Here is a 19,551-nt window from a genome sequence, read left to right on the forward strand (position 1 = left end):
ATTATTATTGTCACACACAAGAAACATGACATAAATGGACTGCTTAATTACCTACCTTATATTCCAAGTTATTGAACGTGTTGCACAAGATCCACTTAATTTGCTTCCCGGAAATTTGAGAATTGATTCAATACGAAGTTTAGCCAAGCTAGGTACAAGCCCTTTTTACTAAGAAAGGAAGGTAGATCATTGACCCCTAGTAATGGCATCGAGGGCAACGAAATTGAAGACCCTTCTTCTAAGGGCACCTGAATTGTTCCTTGATGTGCATGATAATAGATGGTCTTAACCACACAAGACTGAGTGAAAAATGCAGCTAGTGGCGGCTCCACTTGCATGTGAGGGTGGTCCCAGGACCACCCTCACTTGCCAAAAAAAATTTTTTACTTAGCAAAAAATATATATATATATAATTAGTTTAAATTAATCTATCCATTAACCACCGTGACTTGAAAAAAAATATTATATACTATATTAACTTATTTTGACCACCCTAATAAAAATGTTAAACAATATGACCTGAGATTCACAAGAATTTGAATTCAATAAAAATAATAGTAATGCTACATCCACAATATTTTCACAATAAATCTTATGTGATAAGCTATTACTAATTCTAATTTGGGCTCAATATTTAAATGTTTTACCCACCAATGACAACTTGTTGCATAATATTTGTTATAAAATTCTTTTGGTCAGTTTATTATTTTCAAATCAGCATTTTCAATTTCCACTTTATCTTTTATTAGTCTTTTTTTTCCTCTCTTTGCTAGTACAAAAAATTGTAATATTTCATGTATTTGCGTGTTTTTTTTTTTTGGTGACATTGATATATTCAAGTTATTTCTTTATTAAATTTTGTATAATTTAAGTTTCTTAGTGACCACCCTAAAAAAAATTCCTAGAACCGTCCCCTGAATGCAGCTCCATAAAGTCCAAGTTGCCGAGCTATGTTCAAAGCCCATGGCAAAACGGAGTCATAAACAAGAATCTTTGGAGGGTATTTGGAGGTATTATGTTTCTCAACAAGCTTTGCTAAGCTTTGTGAGACATTTAGCTTGAAATGCTCGAGATGTGCTTCTATGCCTTCCGAATTTTCGGGTTCCTTAGAGTCATCAGAGATTATCTCAACATTGATAGAGTGGTTGGCACAGACTTGTATGGATTTTCTTCTAGAGGTGTTAATGACAAATGTTACTCTAACACCCTTTGAGGCTAAGCACTTTGAGAATTGGAGCATTGGGTTTATGTGACCTAGTACGTACAGAGTATGGAAATGCTAGGACATGAGTTTCTCCCTCCATTTTCTTTCAAAGCTCTCTCTACGGAAGTTGGAGGGTGAATAATTCATGAACTAAAATTACAGGGGATATGAATTTATATATTGATTTCAATTTCAAGTGGAAAAGATTTTCCACGACTGTCAGTTTCCTAAGAGAAAGTGGTAATGATAAATGTGGGCAACTAATTTTGATAGTTGTGCTTATCTTCACTACGGATGTGAAGGGAAATGATCAAGGGACGCATAAATACTACTCCATTTGTCCCAGTTTGTTTGTCATCTATTCTATTTTGGGATTGATGTCCCAAAATATTGTAGTGTTTCTAAAAATAAAAGTTGTTAGAAAATTTAGATCCCGGTTGATAGAATTAACAAGTTTTAAACCCAAGTTATTAATTAGATTTATTATACATAAAACTTGTTAACTTATTATACATAAAACTTGTTAAAACAATCAAACATCAATATCATGTCAAAACTAAGTGCAGCGGAAAAATAAACAAGACAAGATATGATGACCCAGGAAAACCAATGAAACCAACCAGTTTCACAGTAAAAAACCTGGGGGAAAATCTTCCCGAAAAGCAATTCACTATAGTAAAGAGAAGTTGCAGATCTAGTACAAAACTTTTGTCCCTAGACTCTACAATCCTCGTAGATGAACTCGCAGCAGAAACCTTCTACCACTTCAGAACCTTTGAACTCTTCAATATATGAACGCCACCTTTTGATGCACAAATCACAGTACGTGACTAACCAATTGTGCGGATCCTAGTACACGACTTCAATCACCAACTAGAGAAGAAGATGTTGGTCGCAAAATTCTTCACTTCATCAATAATGAAGATCAAGAAGCACTTGGTTACAAAACCCTAAAGCGCAAAGACGCAGTAGCTTCTTTCAGAGAGAATAAGGCTTCGATCACCTTTTGTATATGTTCTCCTTGTATTTTCTTATGTGACGGCCTCTAAAATAAGCCTTATATATGTCCAGGGTTGTGAGAATAGAAATCTTACACAAATACAAAAGCCTGGCCCCAAAATCAGATCTGAAAATTCTGATTACCGTAACCTCGATAGATACCTTGATAGATAGCATCTGTCGAGCCTCATTAAACCTTGATAAATAACTATCTGTCAAGCAGCTGTCCGCAGATGTCCAGGAGGTGTCCAGTTTTAGTAAACACATTTTCTTCACTTGTTTCTTGATCCAATCTGCATGACTTTGATACTAGACTTGAACAACATGTTCTTTGAAGTATTAAGCACATCCTAGATCTACCCAAATACAAGTAAAATGCGTTTTGTCAAAGGATTAGCCAACTACATAAAATATGTCCTTAATAGAAGTCATTTATTTACTAATATTTCTATTATACCCCTACTTTATTTTCAAAACTATTTGAAAATAAAACTAACAAATATTTAAAAAATTAATTTAATTAGGGTACCTTTTTAGTTGTTTCATTAAGAATAATTTTTTTTTTAAGCTAATAAATTTACTTAAGAGTAATTTTGTAAGCTTATATATTTTTATAAGGTAGACAAGATAATAAATGATATTTCTTTAAAAAGTTTAACTTTTCAAATAGGACAAACAAATTGGAACAGATGGAGTACAATTCAAGTGGTGTTACATAGTATTTAGACCATACTTTTGGGTTTTTAGTAAAAATGCTAAGAATCCAACCTTTTGTCTATTTAAAATAATAGTTTGACTTTTTATTAGATGAATAGTTTGACTTGATGTGCTTTTTATAGTTTGACTTGATATGTTGTGTTTAAAGCAACCTTGCTTTCATTAGTTATTACGTATCAATCGCAACATGTCAGTAGTTATCAAAAAAACCATAAAAAGTATTAGTAAAAATTTATAGTATTTTTAATATCTCTTACTTTGTAATAATTTGAACAATTTTCAAAACATTATGTTATACACTTTTTTATACCCTAAAGATAGTAGACAATTACCGGTAATTGAAACCACTAGAAGTAGGGAATTGAAGTAAATGAAGAAGCATAATAGATGGAAATATTTAATGATGTAGAACAAACCGTCATGGCTTTCTTGTACTTTCATGTGCGCTTGAGATCAACACGCAAGGCAAAAAGGTACTAGTAGAAATTGTGGGTCTCAAAGTCGAAATTGCATGAAATTTGGTAGGTTGAAGCGAAACAGCCTTCTGAGCAATAGTCATCACTTCACCACAAAGTACCCCTTAAAAATGACAAATTCCTTCATTTAGGCCCCAAAAACTGTGGTTTTGCCGTTTATAGTAATATTTATTTTCTTAATTTTGCCATTTATAGTAATTTTTATTAATTTTATTTTAAAGAATAAAAATTATATAAAAGTATGTGAGCCATTTTGTATATAATAAATTTGGTGACATTTTTCATTTATTTTTTATAAAATATTGTTATGATTAATGCAGAATAAATGTGCTATCAATAATTGGCTTACAAAAAAATAATGTTACTCCAATAGTTATTTGACATCTTATAAAGTTGTGAAAAAATGCTGCTTCTTTAGCATTGTATATCACAATTTCTAATCTAATCTCGTCCCTCCATTTTCTTTCCATGCTTTCTCTCTATGGAAGTAGGAGGGTGAATAATTCATGAACTAAAATTACAGGGGAGCTTTTACTGATTTTACTCAATTCAACGTGAAAAAGATTTTCGACACTAGTCAGTAACTTAAAAGTAAAGACCACTGTGGGCTCTATTATTTAGAGTTCTTATATTTAGTACGATTGCTCTCTTTGAAGATAAATAATTGATGGTGATTTGAAGGAGAAGGATGCATAAACACAACAATTCAAAGGTTGTGTTGCAGACTTGTAGTTGGACTTTGACCATACCTTCTTTTTTCTTTTTCTTTTTTCAGATTTTTACAAAGTTGTAAATTTCATCCTTATTCTATATTGACCTTAAATACAATGTTGTTCCACTGATATAAATGTTTAACTTTTATTTAATATTTTAAAAAATGGAGATTTAATATGTTGTTTTAAAAACTATATGATTTGATTTAATTTGTTACTTTTTAAAACCATAGGACTAAGTGTGTGTTTGGATTGGGAGGCTGCGTCCCGCGTTTGAGACTCTTTTTTTTTTTTTTTTTTCTCTGCGTACACGTTTCAACGGGGACAGGTGTACTGTTCACTACTGTGCGTGAACAGTAACTGCACAGTGGTACACTGTTCATGTACTTTTAAAAATTTTTTAATTAAAAATGAGACTCGCATCACTATTCACTCATTTAAAAATTATTTTACTACAGTGTTTTCAGTTTTTAATTGTATCCAAACGGACCCTAAAGTTATTACTTTTGAAATTATATTTGTTTAATTTATAACTTTTTTTTATACAATATAACTTAATTTAAGTGAATATATGCTTGAAGTATAGTTTTGAAACTCAGACCGAACCGTACGGTCCGACCGAAAAAACCGCAATCCTGTCAGTTTTGCGATTTTTTTAGCTTCAAGAACCGTTCAACGAGAAAAAAGCAGAGATCCGTGCAAATCGTGGTCGAACCGTACAATTCTGAGAATCGTGACCGGTTTTTGAGGTTCGGACGGTTGCTTTTTTTCGGCAAAGTTTTGGCCAATTCTTCAGCAGTACTTTTGGTTTTTTCAGATCTGGAACCAAATGAAAGGGAGAAAAATAAAAATAAAAATAAAAATAAAAAAACAGAGAAGAAGCAGCAAAGGAAGAAGAAGAAGAGGAAGGAAAAAAGCAAAAATAAAGAAATCAACCCTCACAGCAAGCAGCCTTCATCATGTGAACCCAAGCATGTGACTAACTTCCAGATAACTAACCCAAGCATCTTACTCTTCTTCTTTGTAGTTTCAAACATGCTGTTAGACATTGAGACTTGAGATTACATCATAGTTTCTTCTCATTCTTCTTCTCTATATTGCTCTCTCTTGTTCTTTCTCTGTCTCAGTATTCTTCATTTTCTCTTGTTATTTCTGCATTTTTGCCTTCTCTGTCTCTTCTCTTGTTATTTCTTGTTTTTGCCTTCTCATATACTCAACCTGACTGTCAACCACAGCCTATAATCTTGGGCTTCGATTTTAATCCGGTGGACAAAACAATGTTTTCCTTTCTCACTCTTCTAGGCTTCTAGCTTTAGTTTATACTTCATATTTTATTTTTAAAATTTCATGGGGAATGGGTAAATTACCAGAGCCTTGGGTCTCTCAACAAAAGACAAAAGTTGAGTGGGAAACAAACCAATAACCACTGCCGCCACTATTCTTTTTTTTCTTTTTTTCTTTTTTAAGTAAAACCGTTTTTTTTCCTATTAATTTCATGAGAAATGTCTATTAACTTTTATATTAAGTTTCATAAGAATAAAATAAAATTTTTTATAAATAGTCAAATATTTGGAACTATTTTAGGTAATTTTTCAATTTTTATTAATTTAATATTTTAATTTATATTTTAATTAATTATTGAATTAATTATGTCGTCATCACGGTTTGACCTCAGTTCAACCTCAGTCCAACCTTAAAAGCCTTGAACATTTCCCTTTTACGGTTCATTGAACGGTCCGGGTCTAAAAACCATGGTGTGAAGCTCCCTTCTAGAGACTTGAACCCCGGCCCTTAGCTCTTACACCCCATAAGTACTTATACTTGTGGAGTGACCATTGTATCAAATGTGTGCAGTGGTGTTTAATTTGTTACTTAAAATGTAATTTTATGCTTCTCTTTTCCCACCACCCCAAAGACAGGCATGCAATAATTCCGATAGAAACCACTACAAGTAGGTAATTGAAGTCAATGTAGAACCATAATAGCTCAATCAAGAATTCAAATTAGATTTTAATTGCATCACAATTTTGTGCCAATTGTCCTAATTTTTCTTCTAATTTGATGCCATGTATCTTTATACTCTAAATGCACTTCAATTTGTAGCAACACCCCCACGAAGTTACCCACATAATGGGCTCATTGGTTTGAGGTCTAATGTAAACTCAAAGATCTTAGGTTCAATCCACCAGCATTGTATGTCAATGAAATTTTTGTGGTGTCTCATAGGTATGAAGTAGTATAATTTGATTAAAGAATAAGACATCCTCCTTATCTAAAATAATAATAATAAAATAAAATTGTGCCAAGAGTTATTTTATCTTTAATTTCGTGTAAAATGTATTTACGTGTAAATTCATGAATCTAAACATTTTTTTTTTTACTGAATTCGTGAATCTATACATAATATTAAAAAATAAAAATAAAAAAACAACTTTTTTTTATAACACTAGGAATGTGTAATATTTCCAATCTATTTAAAACTATTCTACATTCATTTAAAACTAATTTTCGCATGCTATTCTTTTTTCTTTTTCTTTTTCTTTTTTTCCTTTTTTCTTGCTGTACAAGAAGAGTCTACTCCTAGTTAAAATTAAATTTGCTATTACCTATTAAAAAAATAAGGTTGCATTCCTCATAGTGAAAAGACATAGTAATGTTTCGATAAAAATAAAATTCCTTAAACTTGGTGATGCTGGCCATCACTAAAACAAATCCTCCTAAAGTGAAATCATTTTCTTGATCATTATTCAAATGAAGAGTTGCTGCTTGCATTAACTTCACGAGCAAACAAGTTTGCCAATTCCCTCTTTAGCCAATTCTTTCCATCTTATTGAATTCCCTCTCATCTCTTTCCCTCGTTCTCCCCCTATCACTTCCCTTATACACAACTCTATTTCTTCTTTGGTAGCTATGCCCCTTTCATCCAATTTAAGTCTAACCCCTACCTTCCACACATCCACGATGAACTTTGCATTAGTCAATTGATCAGTCCATTGTGGCATTGCAACCATTGGCACCGCCAAGCTCAATGCCTCAATAGTCGAGTTCCATCCACAATGAGTCATGAAGCACCCAATGGCCTTATGAACCAATACTTCTAATTGAGGGCACCAGCTCACAACAAGTCCCTTCCCCGCTGTTTCTTGTAGAAAATTAGTAGGAAGCTTTTTTTGTTCAGTTTCTCTAACAATCCACAAGAAGTAGCAATTGCTATTCTTTAGGCCCCATGTTAGCTCTTGCATCTGCTCTTCTCCCAAGGATGCTAAGCTTCCAAACGATGTGTAAACGATTGAGTGAGTTTCCTTTGTGTCTAGCCACTTTATACAAGCATCCACATCAGGCTTGAATAAATGAAGGCCATACTCGATCTTTGTCATCCTCCAACCTCTTGTCTAAGTACATAGATGGAATAGTTGGTCCAATTGTTTTTATAGGCCATTGCTGGCTTGCCATCCAATTCACAACCTAATATAGAATAATGGAATTTTGAAACATAGGTAATATAATAATAATAATAATAAACAATATTGTTCAACAATTAAAAAGAAGAAAGGCTTGTTAAAACAAAAGAGAAGAAGATACCAAAAATTGGTTGAAATCTAAAATTTTACAAAACAAATAGGGGAAACGTAGGGATGTCTTGTGCAATCATATTAGCTTAATAATTTTACAATACGTTAATATTTATAAAAAGGTATAAGATCAAATCTACTATACTCAATAAGTTGCTTATTACCATGAATTCTATTGAGTTACATTAGTGTTTTGCAATGAGAGCCTCTAGAGGGCCTACCGAGTTTATAACCAAAGCTCATCAATATTAAGAGTGAAAGTATTGTTTCAATAACCACTTATAAAGTCATATGTATATTGAAAATTGTTGTGTCATAAAATATGTGAAGTTCAGGACTTTGCTGTATATGTTGGATTGATATGAAATGTAAACTATAACTTTTTGTGCCTGTATGTCCCTTGTTCCCAATTTCTAATTTCACTGCCCAGTTGAGTGAGTTGGTACCTTTCTAAGGATTAGTGCTTGGAGGTTCAATGGTTAGTCTATCTTAATTAGTTTAAATTATTTTGGAAGTTTAACTTTAGTTAAACCATACCCAACCTAACCTGTTAAAGCCGATCAATGGTAAGTAAACAAATAGGTTTGGAACTTTTCTTTTCAACACAAATAGAATTGTTTTAATACAACTTCCTAATTTTTAATAATGATTTGGGATGGATCTAAGATATTAAATACTTTAGACATTTGTGTTTGAGGAAGCTTTTCCCATCCCCATCTTGACTGGTTGCTATTACGTACTAAACGATGTTAAAAGAATAGACTAGTTGAGTTGTACCCACAAAAAAAAAAAAAAAAAAAATCCTAGTGGCTGTAAATTAGACCAGGCTTCTCTAAGGTATAGTTAGGTTGAAATTCGAGTTATTTTTTTTGTATCAAAGAGTTTGTTTCACATTGCCTCAAAAGTATATAAGTTGGAGGTAATCAATGTTTCACATATATGCATCATTCCTCTCACATCATGTAAATCACACAATCACGCAAAATTCATAATTATAGCTTCTATCCAGTGTCCTGTGTCATTAGATTCGCTACGATCATGACATGTGTCTATTTTCGAACATATGTTATAATCGCAATGAGTTCAGTGCACTAGAGGCACTAGACAAAAGTCATACCCAAAATTCACATACTATACAATCAGAAGATGAATTTATGAGATAATTACTATTATCACACGTAAGACACACGAATTCCTAAACATATGACATGAATGGATTGCTTAATTAACCTACCTCGTGTTCCAACTTGTCAAACGTGTTGATAGTGATTTGAAGGAGAAGGATGCATGAACCCAACAATTCAAGGGGGCTATTGACTTGTAGTTGGAACATATTTTTGCTTTTTCTTTTTTAAGTTACAAATTTAACCCACATCCTAAATTAAACCCCAAACACAATAAAATGGTTGAGATTTAATTTGTTACTTTAAAAAACATCAATGTTAGATTTGTAATTTTTGAAACCATACAATTAAATTTTTTAATTTAAAGAACATAGGACTAAATTTATTGCTTTTGAAACTATGTGATTTAATTTATTTGGTATACTCCCTAAACTATGAGTTTTAAAATGTAATTTTTTTTTTTCCCTAAGGATAGGCAGGTAATTAGTGTAGATAGAAAGTTAAAAAGTAGAAACCACTAGAAATATTGGAATGGAGTGAATGAGAAAGCATAGTGGCTCAATCAATAATTCAAATTACATTTTAATTGCTTTTAAACAGGGTTGGGGCCTGGAATTTGTCTTGGGGGCGCATAAAAATGAAACAATTAATCAACTTTTTTTTATTCTTGATTCTTTAAAAAAAAAACTTTTTTTCCTCTGACGATCAGTTATAATCTAACAATTTTTCTACAACCACAAATGCACTTTTTTCACAATTTTTGTCAAAATTTGATGATATGTGTAATTATTATATATTCGTTAGCCATTACTTGTATATGAATTTACAATTTTTTACTTATAATTCACAGTAATATATATCAAGATTGTATGTAAGAGTTGTGACACAAAAATTGTGTCCATAAATTTCTTCATAGTCTAAAATAAAATTATAAATACAATACAACAATCATTTGCATAAAATAATATAATCATATAACCAATCATTTTTTTAAATTAATAATATATATTATGTTCATATGTTATATAATAGTATATATTTATCAATTTAATTAAAAAAAAAAACTAACAGTTAAAGAAAAGCTGAAAAGGCACCATAGTTAAGGTGTAAACCGATATTAAATTATCAATTTTTTATTTTTAGCTCTATGGGTTTTTTTTTTTTTGGCAGAAATAAGTGTGTGGTTTTTTAACCTTACACGTGTGGTGACCTCTGGAAAGTGGAGCAAATGGTACAAGAGTTTTTACAAGAAATGTGTGTTCACCAGCCTCTTGGAAAGTGGAACAAATATAACAATATTTTTTTGAGTTGTTTTAAAATTATATAATTTTTTACTATAATTTAAATATGACAGATTGTGAGTGGTTGCTTATCATTTACACATAGACTTATCATTTTTTTCTCTCTACCATTCGCTCTCCACATTTGCAAAGAAGTTGTGAGATAAGTTGTGGTGTTAGATTTTTTTTTTTCTTTTTTCTTTTTATTCCGTAGACACCTTTACTTTAAAAACCAAGTGTGGGGACTAAAAGGATCTAAGTAGGCCCATGAGTCGAGAGTCCGAGGATTCGTTCGAGGACGAATCTCTCCTCGGACAGACCCGCAATGACTCTGGGATTCGCCAAAAAGATCAAGGCAGTGTTCTGGACGAACTGTTGGTTAAGAGGGGGATCTGAATACTTTCTAGACGCCACGGAGTGAAGGAAATATCTTAGGAAAAGGCTGCTACCTCCACATTAAAGACCCTGCATCTACCTCCCTGGCTGCATTAATGGGAAAATGACCCCTGAACAGTAGAAGTCAGCCTTCTTGTTATCATTTGAAGACTTCCAGAGGGTAGTGGATGGGACAGGTGTCTCATAGGGTAATCTGTGTTACACGTGGATAGAGAGGGAAGAAGAAGAAGTATTTAAGGAAGAGAGGGAGGTGACTAAAAAGGGAGGAGAGGAAAAAGAACTGTAACCTTTGAAAGAGAAAGAGAAACAATATACATAAATCATCCTCGGCTTACGTCTGAGGAGGTCCATTTGCCTTACTCGTTCATTGTTTGCAAATACTGTAACATCCTAGCCTGTTCATCAAGTTTTGGATATCAGCTAACTAGATTGCGAGCCCACACTCTACAAATTTCATTGTTTAAGGCTCATTGGGCCTGAGCCCACGTGTGTTTTTGGGTCCAGGTGCAATTGTGCGCTTACACCAAGTAAAACCAATTGAAGTGAAAAGATAAAAACAAGGTAAATTGGACACACAGAGAAAAAAATTCAACTTAAGTCTTTTTTTTAATTACTCATATATATTATTATTTTTAAATATGCATATATGTTTTTAGGGATGATGAATATAAAATGATTCATTTGTTTGTGGCATTGGCCGATATTATTGGTGTCAAACACATAAAATGTTTTAATCATTTGCAAATTGGCATGTAGCCTAGATTAGAGAGTCTTTTGGGTAAATATTGGTAAAAATCAAGTTTTTTGGGATTATAGTCACTGTTCAAAGTTATTTGGGGAAATGAGGAGAGAGAGTGAATTTCGGCAACAGTGTTGCCGAAATTCGAAGAAAAGTATGAGAGAGAAAATGCAATCTAGAGAGAAATTTTGAGAATTTCGGCAACAGTGTTGCCGAAATTCCTTCTGCCCAGCCTGCCTGCATGAGTGCTCAAAAGGAAAAAATAAAAACGGTTTGCGGCAATCCCAGTGCCGAAATAGTGGGGAAAAAAAAAATGTGGCAATGGTAGTGCCGAAATAGTGGGGGAGAAAAAGAAAAAAAAATGTGGCAATGGTAGTGCCAAAATAGTGGGGGAGAAAAAAAAAAAAAAAAAAAAAAAGAAATGTGGCAATGGTAGTGCCGAAATAGTGGGAGAGAAAAAAAAATGTGGCAATGGTAGTGCCGAAATAGTGGGAGAGAAAAAAAAAAAAAGGAATTGCCGGAGGGGAAAACGACAAACTCAAGTACGCTGAGTGTTTGATTCTTGTCTTGTCCGTCTGTTTGAAACAAATTCAAGTACCGTTTGATTATTATTCAAAGTACTTAAATTCTAAAACGTACATGAAAGAAAGTTATAGAAGAGAAAAAATGATTGATGTGTACCATAAATAAAAAATAAAATAAAAACTGAGATTTTTGTAGAGATTCTTTGTAATGACATTGCCGAAATAAAAGGAAAAAAAAAAACGTAAACAACATTTTTATTTTTGCAATAAATTATAAGTGGTTAGTTGTTGTTGGTTCAAATTTGAACCTAACGGTAAGATATTTTTTTGCCCTAACAATAACAACTAGTAATAACCTGACACTTATAATTTGTTGTGAAAATATTCACCTCTTCCTCTCATTCTTATTTTCTGCCTGAAATGATTCCATTCATCCTTCCCAATAAAACCATATCACGCCTAAAATTTGGTTTCAGAGATTCTTTTTACCTTTTATCCCTCCTCCCTGTAACAAGTCTCCTCATCTTTTTGGCTTTTTGTTTTTTTATGAACTGTGTTTTAACAAGTCTCTTCATCTTTTTGGCTATTTGTTTTTTTATGAACTGTGTTGTGACAAGTCTTCTCATCTTTTTGGCTTTTTGTTTTTTTATGAACTATGTTGTATTTGGTAAATTTTGATTAGTACAATTTAAAGTACATAAATATTCTTATTCAAATTCTAATCCATGCATGAGAGAAATTTATAGAAGAAAAAATGATTGATGTGCACGATGTAAACAACAAAAAAACAAAAAAAACTGAGAATTTTGCAGAAATTCTTTGCAGTGGCATTGCCAAAATAAAAGGAAAAAAAATCGTACACAAGATTTTTATTTTTACAATATTTTTACAATAAATCATAGGTAGTTAGTTGTTGTTGGTTCAAATTTGAACCCAACGCTAAGATACTTTTTTGCGCTAACAATAACAACTAGTAACAACCTGACACTTATTGGCCTAGCATACTGTTGGGTTGTTATAGCATTGGCACCCTCTGGTAGGTTCAAGAATGTATTCCTAACTCATGTTACTTTAAGGCTACCATATGTCAATGCAGTTTCAGGTGGTGTCACTCCAAGTAAATTCTGACAAACTGGTCCCCATTCCATATTAGTGGGCCCGCACACCGCATTGCCATCATAGTAAAGACAAGACCTGGAACATGTATGCCCTAGCATACTGTTGGGTTGTTATAGCATTGGCACCCTCTGGTAGGTTCAAGAATGTATTCCTAACCCATGTTACTTTAAGGCTACCATATGTCAATGCAGTTTCAGGTGGTGTCACTCCAAGTAAATTCGACAAAACTGGTCCCCATTCCATATTAGTGGGCCCGCACACCGCATTGCCATCAATAGGCAATCCTGTAATGATTGCTATATCTTGTAGAGTGATCGACATTTCACAATTTAGTAGGTGAAATGTATGAGTTTCAGATTGCCACTGCTCCACCAAAGAAGTGATAAGACTCCAGTCAATATCTATATGTGGTAGGCGGGTAACACGGTATAGTCTACATTGATGCAAATATGGGGTGATACGCTCGCCTAACATCAGTGCAAACCGTTGGGGTCGCACTCGTAACGTGGAAACATCGAATTTTTTTTAAAAAATGTACAATGTTATATTGCTAATGTTGAAATTATTTTCATGTAAATTGAATAATTGTAGATATTATTAGGATATTAATAAATTTGGTTCTTGCAACGTACATTGCCTTCCATTGCATCATTAGAGATGTGATATTGTTGTTGGGTTGGCAGAGAATGATCGAATGACCCAGGCTCCATTTCAAATATATCCTACATTAAATGCTACAATGAGCTAAACCATATCTGAAGATGTGTTTTCACAGTATCTTTAATATATTGTACTACTGAGATTAAAAAATTACAATATCTGAAAGTACATTTTCTACAAATCATCTATATAAAAAATTACAAACTAAGCAAATAATTTCCAATTAAATTAGGGGCTGAGAAGCTTACTACAATTGTGATACGAAGTGAAGGAATGTAAGAATTATAGAATGATGCTTGCAAGAAAAGAAAGAAAGAAAAAAAAAAAGATAATCAGATAATCATAAATATCTTCTAAGAACAAAAGAACAACAATAAAATATAATAACATTAATATAACCATACATAAAGCATATAATTTTTCCATGAAACACAAATGTAGGATTTATTGTACTAAATAAAAAAAAAATACACATACATATCTTTATTATAAATCAACAAACATATTATGCAATATAGTTTTTTCCAAGTAATGATGTAATAACTGATAATAACAAAGTAAAATTGACTATAAAAAGATCACAATAATACAATTTATTACAATTTTTGTGGTCATATACTACTAATAATAATAACAATAAATAATATTAAATAATTTCAAAATTAACAAAACATATACGTAAATTTAATTAGATAGAGAGTTGAGATACTTACGATAATTGTGATACCAACTGAAAGAGTGAGAATTATAGAGTGATACTTGCAAAAAAGAAAAAGAAAAACACAATTAGATAATAATAAATAAACACAAAATAACAACAATACTAAAAATATTTGTAGTACTAACCATAAAAAATTTATTAATATAAAATTTGAATAAAAACAACAACGACAACAACAACAACAACAATCATAATCGCTGAAGCAAAAAGTAAAAAAACTTACATTAACCCAAAACTTACAATTGTGTATGCTGAAGCAAAACTGAAGAAAAACTGAACAATGGGATAGAAGTCTTTTGTGAGAAAACTTCAAGCAGAGATGTAGAAGTGTTTTGTGAAAAGAAAGGCTTGCCTTTTATTACAAAGATGTGAAATAAAAGACAAAAAAAATTCATTTGTCACGGAGACTAACTGAGTTCCAGGCTTTTTGTTACATCAATCATATTTCTCTTGCAGAAATTATTCTTCAAGTCTTGTTTGATTCTTAGCAAAGAATCTCAGCAATGTTTTATTCAAGTCTTGTCACATCAAAATATTTTTTTTATATAACTTTCACGTGTTAGAATATATGTACTTGAAATTGAAGATGTAGATAAGAATCCTTCTATTTCGGCAATGTCATTGCCACAATTGATTTTCCTTTTTTTTTTACTAATTTTTTTCACATTTTCGGCAATAGCATTGCCACAATACCCACAATTTTTTTCCCCTTTTCCGGCAATACCATTGCCACAATTTTTTTTTTCTTCCCCCTATTTCGGCAATCCCATTACCATAATTCTTTTTTTTTTCTCCTCTTTCCCCCTATTTCGGCAATACCATTGCCACAATTCCTTTTTTTTTTTCTCTCCCACTATTTCGGCACTACCATTGCCACATTTTTTTTTTTTCCTCTCCCACTATTTCGGTACTACCATTGCCACATTTCTTTTCTTTTTTCTTTTTTTCTCCCCACTATTTCGGCACTACCATTGCCACATTTCTCTTTTTTTTTTTTTTTCTCCCCCACTATTTCGGCACTACCATTGCCACATTTCTCTATTTTTTTTTTCTCCCCCCCTATTTCGGCACTACCATTGCCACATTTTTTTTTCTCCCCCACTATTTCGGCACTACCATTGCCACATTTCTCTTTTTCTTTTTTCTTTTTTTTTCTCCCCCCCTATTTCGGCACTACCATTGCCACATTTCTTTTCTTTTTTTTTTTTTTTCTCCCCCACTATTTCGGCACTACCATTGCCACATTTCTCTTTTTTTTTTTTTTTTTTTCTCCCCCACTATTTCGGCACTACCATTGCCACATTTCTTTTCTTTTTTTTTTTCTCCCCCCTTATTTCGGCACTACCATTGCCACATTTCTTTTTTTTTTTTTTTCTCCCCCACTATTTCGGCACTACCATTGCCACATTTCTCTTTTTTTTTTTTTTTTTTTTCTCCCCCCCTATTTCGGCACTACCATTGCCACATTTCTTTTTTTTTTTTCTCCCCCCTATTTCGGCACTACCATTGCCACATTTCTCTTTTTTTTTTTTTTTTTTCTCCCCCACTATTTCGGCACTACCATTGCCATAATTCAATTTTTTTTTTTTTCTTTTCCCTCCATTTTCGGCAATGGGATTGCCGCAAACCGTTTTTATTTTTTCCTTTTGAGCACTCACGCAGGCAGGCTGGGTAGAAGGAATTTCGGCAACACTATTGCCGAAATTCTCAAAATTTCTCTCTCCTCAGATTGCATTTTCTCTCTCATACTTTTCTTCGAATTTCGGCAACACTGTTGCCGAAATTCACTCTCTCTCCTCATTTCCCCAAATAACTTTGAACAGTGACTATAATCCCAAAAAACTTGATTTTTACCAATATTTACCCAAAAGACTCCTAGATTAGATGTGCCTTGGATAGATATGAAAATCTACCAGAAAAAAGATAAGTTGAGCACCTATGGTTGAGTTTGAGCATATCTGTACCTTTTGTCAAGTTATTCCAAATTGCACAATTATTAAATTCGCTTCTTTGAACCGGACAAAGCATCCAACTATGAAGATGCAGGGACCGATTGGGCAGAAAAATGAGTACCTTTTTTCTTCTTTTTAATTTCAATCTTCATTGGAAGAAGGAAAGACTAACAGAGACAGTCACTTGCTATTCAAGCCTCTAAGAGCATCAGCATTGAATGTGAGAAATCTCAAATGCATGCCAAATTCCAAATTTATTTACAATTGAGGCCCAGAAGACGTCTACAATGAAAGTTGTAAAATACAATAATGCTAAAAAAAAATACCATTGAGCTACAGTGCGATTCTAAATGTAGAATTGCACTGTAGCTCAATGGTATAAAAAAAACTATTTTTTATTCAGTCTGTGTCTTCTCTCTCCACAGAACCTGCTATCTCTTCTTTCTTTCTTTCTCTCTTTCTTTCTACTCTCTCTTCTTCCTACTCTCTCTTCTTCAACGGCATGGAGGCAACGGTGTGGAGGCTCGATCAGCTTCTGCGGTGGAGGCGTGGAGGTCGTGAGTTTGTTCATGGGTTTTCGGCGTGGGTTTGTTCATGGGTTTTCGGCGTTTGAGTGGGATTTGGGTGGCGTTTGGGTGGTGTTGGGGTGGCGTTTGGGTCAGATTTGGGTTGTGGGTTGGCATTTGGGGGATTTGTTCCGATGGGTTTGCTCGGTTTGATGATGGATTTTGGTTTTGGATTTTGATTTTGATTTGGATTTTGGTTCTGATGGGTTTTGGTTTGATGATGGATTTTGGTTTGCTGGTATGTGATCGACGTTGCTGGTTTCGATGGGTTTTGGTTTGACAATGGGTTTTTTTTCCTGGGTTTGCTGGTATGTGATCAACGTTGTGGTGGTTGTTCTGTTGTGATCGGCATGATGGCTTTTTTTTTTTATCAGTTTCGCCAATCTGGGTTAATAAGGATGAATGATGATAGAGGATTTGTGTGGAGGAGTTAGATTGATGATGGAGGAAGAGTCTGAAGAGGTGAAAAATAAAGTAACGAAGGATTCTGGAAGAGGATAAAATTGAGAAAAAATAAAATAGAAAAAAATATATTTTATTGCGAAGATATATTATTTTAATGAGTAGAATGGAAAAATAAAAGTTTGGATGTTGGGTGTTTTGAAAAATGGTATTGTATAATTGATAAAGTGAATTTTTTATGGTAAAATAGAATAGAATTGAGAAAAATGAATGCGGATGCTCTCAGAGAATTTCAGGCAAAAAGGAGTACTTTTTAAGTATTTTCAAAGTATAAAGAATGATATTTTTTCTTCTCATATCTATAATGGGATCTATTCATTAAATTCATAGAGTATATATGGGATTGAGAAAATTTTTAGATACTATAGGAGCATAGAGAAATGGTGTTCTCTCCTTTCATATTCATGGTGGACCCTGCCATGAATTTGATAAGTAGATCCCACCATAAATGTGAGATAAGGAAGTACTATTCTCCATAATCCTAAAGTACCTAAAAATTACTCATGGAATTGATGTAATCTAAACTATATAATATAAATAAATATCATACGTTCTTTTTTCTTTTTCTTTTTTTAACTAATGTCATATCAATTGGTAAAACAGCCTTATAAAAATAGAAAAATTATGTAATAACACTATCATGAGTCAAAAGTTAAGAGCGTGGTAAATATACGTTGAGATTGTGAACTTATACCTCGAGTTCCAAGTCCATGAAAGAGCTGAAAAAGAGCCACTTCGCTTCTAGGAAGTTGGAAAATTGATCCACTACAAGGTTTAGTAGAGCTGGGTACGAGCTTGGATTAGAAAGGAATGAAGATATATCATTGATTGTTAGTTTTGGCAACGAGGGTAGTGATACTGTTGGCCCTTCTATGGGCAAGCTTATTGTTCCTTGCTTCAAGTGATAACAGATGACATTGACTGCACAAGACTCTGTGAAAAATGAAGCTCCATCAAGGCCATATTTTTTAGCTACGTCTAGAGCCCATGGCAGAACACAGTCATACACAATAAACTTTGGTGGCCGGGTATTTGGAGCTGTTTAGTTTCTCAATATACTCTGATAAGCTTTGTGAAACTATCACTTTGAAACGATCCAGAGTTGCTATTAAGTTTTCTAAGTTTTCGTCTCCCTCAGAGCCATCAGAGATTATCTCAATGTTGACAGAGCTAGCACCTTGCAAGGCTTGCATGGAGTTTCTAATGGTGCTGGTAGTGACTAAAGTCACTCTAGCACCATTTGAGTCAAGGCGCTTGGAGAATTGGAGCATAGGGTTTATGTGACCTTGTACGGGATAAGTAATCACTAGAATATGAGTTTCCCTCTCCATTTTCTTGGAATGTTCTCTCTCTCAATCAGATGGAGGAGCAAGGATTCATGATGAAAGAGATAATGCCATGATATTTATATATAAAAATTACAGTGTTACATAACTTATTAAACAAATAATATTTTAGAAATCTGGCAATTAGACTATTAAGCTTTTGCTGCTCTTAGTATGCAAGCTAAATTTTACGTCAGTGGGATTTTTCATTTAAGCTCACTACAAATTTTTTTTTTTTGTTACCTACCCTTAATAATTTATCACTTTGCATTTTTTCATTAATAATTACCATAATTATCTACTATTTAATTATTTCATTAGAAAATTTTTTTTTAATACATATCTATTAATAACTATCATAATTCACAAGTTTCATATTTAGTATTTCATACAAAAATATAATTATAATAAATTTCATTTAATATTATCATTATTATAAATTTCCATGTACAATATAAAAAAATAGAGATAAATTTGAGATAAAATCATATTCTATAATGCTTTCTTTCTCTAATGTTTGTTAAGGTGATAAATTATAACAAACACAGCACATAAACTCATTACTACCATTATTTTTATTGAATACTAACTACAATATGTAACATCAATCTTTTTTCTTTATAAGGAAATCATTATATTAATCATTTTAAAACATAACAATGAGTTATTATTATTATTATTATTATTATTATTATTATTATTATTATTACTTTATAAAGGTTCACACTCCACATGCCTGTCAATTTCTTGATCCAAGAGTTGAGAAATGAGGAGGATGTGGGCTCCAATTCTTTGGGTTGCTTTTTAACATTTTTATCTTCACTACCCATGGTTACATCAGGGTGGAGCTAGGGGTCAAGGGGGGCACTTTCCACCGGCCCTACTCAAAAAATCTATTAATATTTCTTCTATTATATTATATACTACAATAAGGGTATGTTTAAATACCGCTTATTTTGCTGAAACTAAAAACTTATTACTAAAAATAATGTAGATAAAGGT

At 32.7% G+C, this 19,551-nt stretch overlaps 1 pseudogene; it reads right to left on the reverse strand.

Moving 5' to 3' along the window:
* Positions 1-6,886: 6,886 nt before the first annotated feature.
* Positions 6,887-18,555, reverse strand: LOC142631455 (mogroside I-E synthase-like; annotated as a pseudogene).
* Positions 18,556-19,551: the final 996 nt, after the last annotated feature.

The sequence above is a fragment of the Castanea sativa genome, chromosome 4 (genome assembly GCF_040712315.1).
Source record: "Castanea sativa cultivar Marrone di Chiusa Pesio chromosome 4, ASM4071231v1".
In the NCBI taxonomy this organism is placed as follows: Eukaryota; Viridiplantae; Streptophyta; class Magnoliopsida; order Fagales; family Fagaceae; genus Castanea; species Castanea sativa.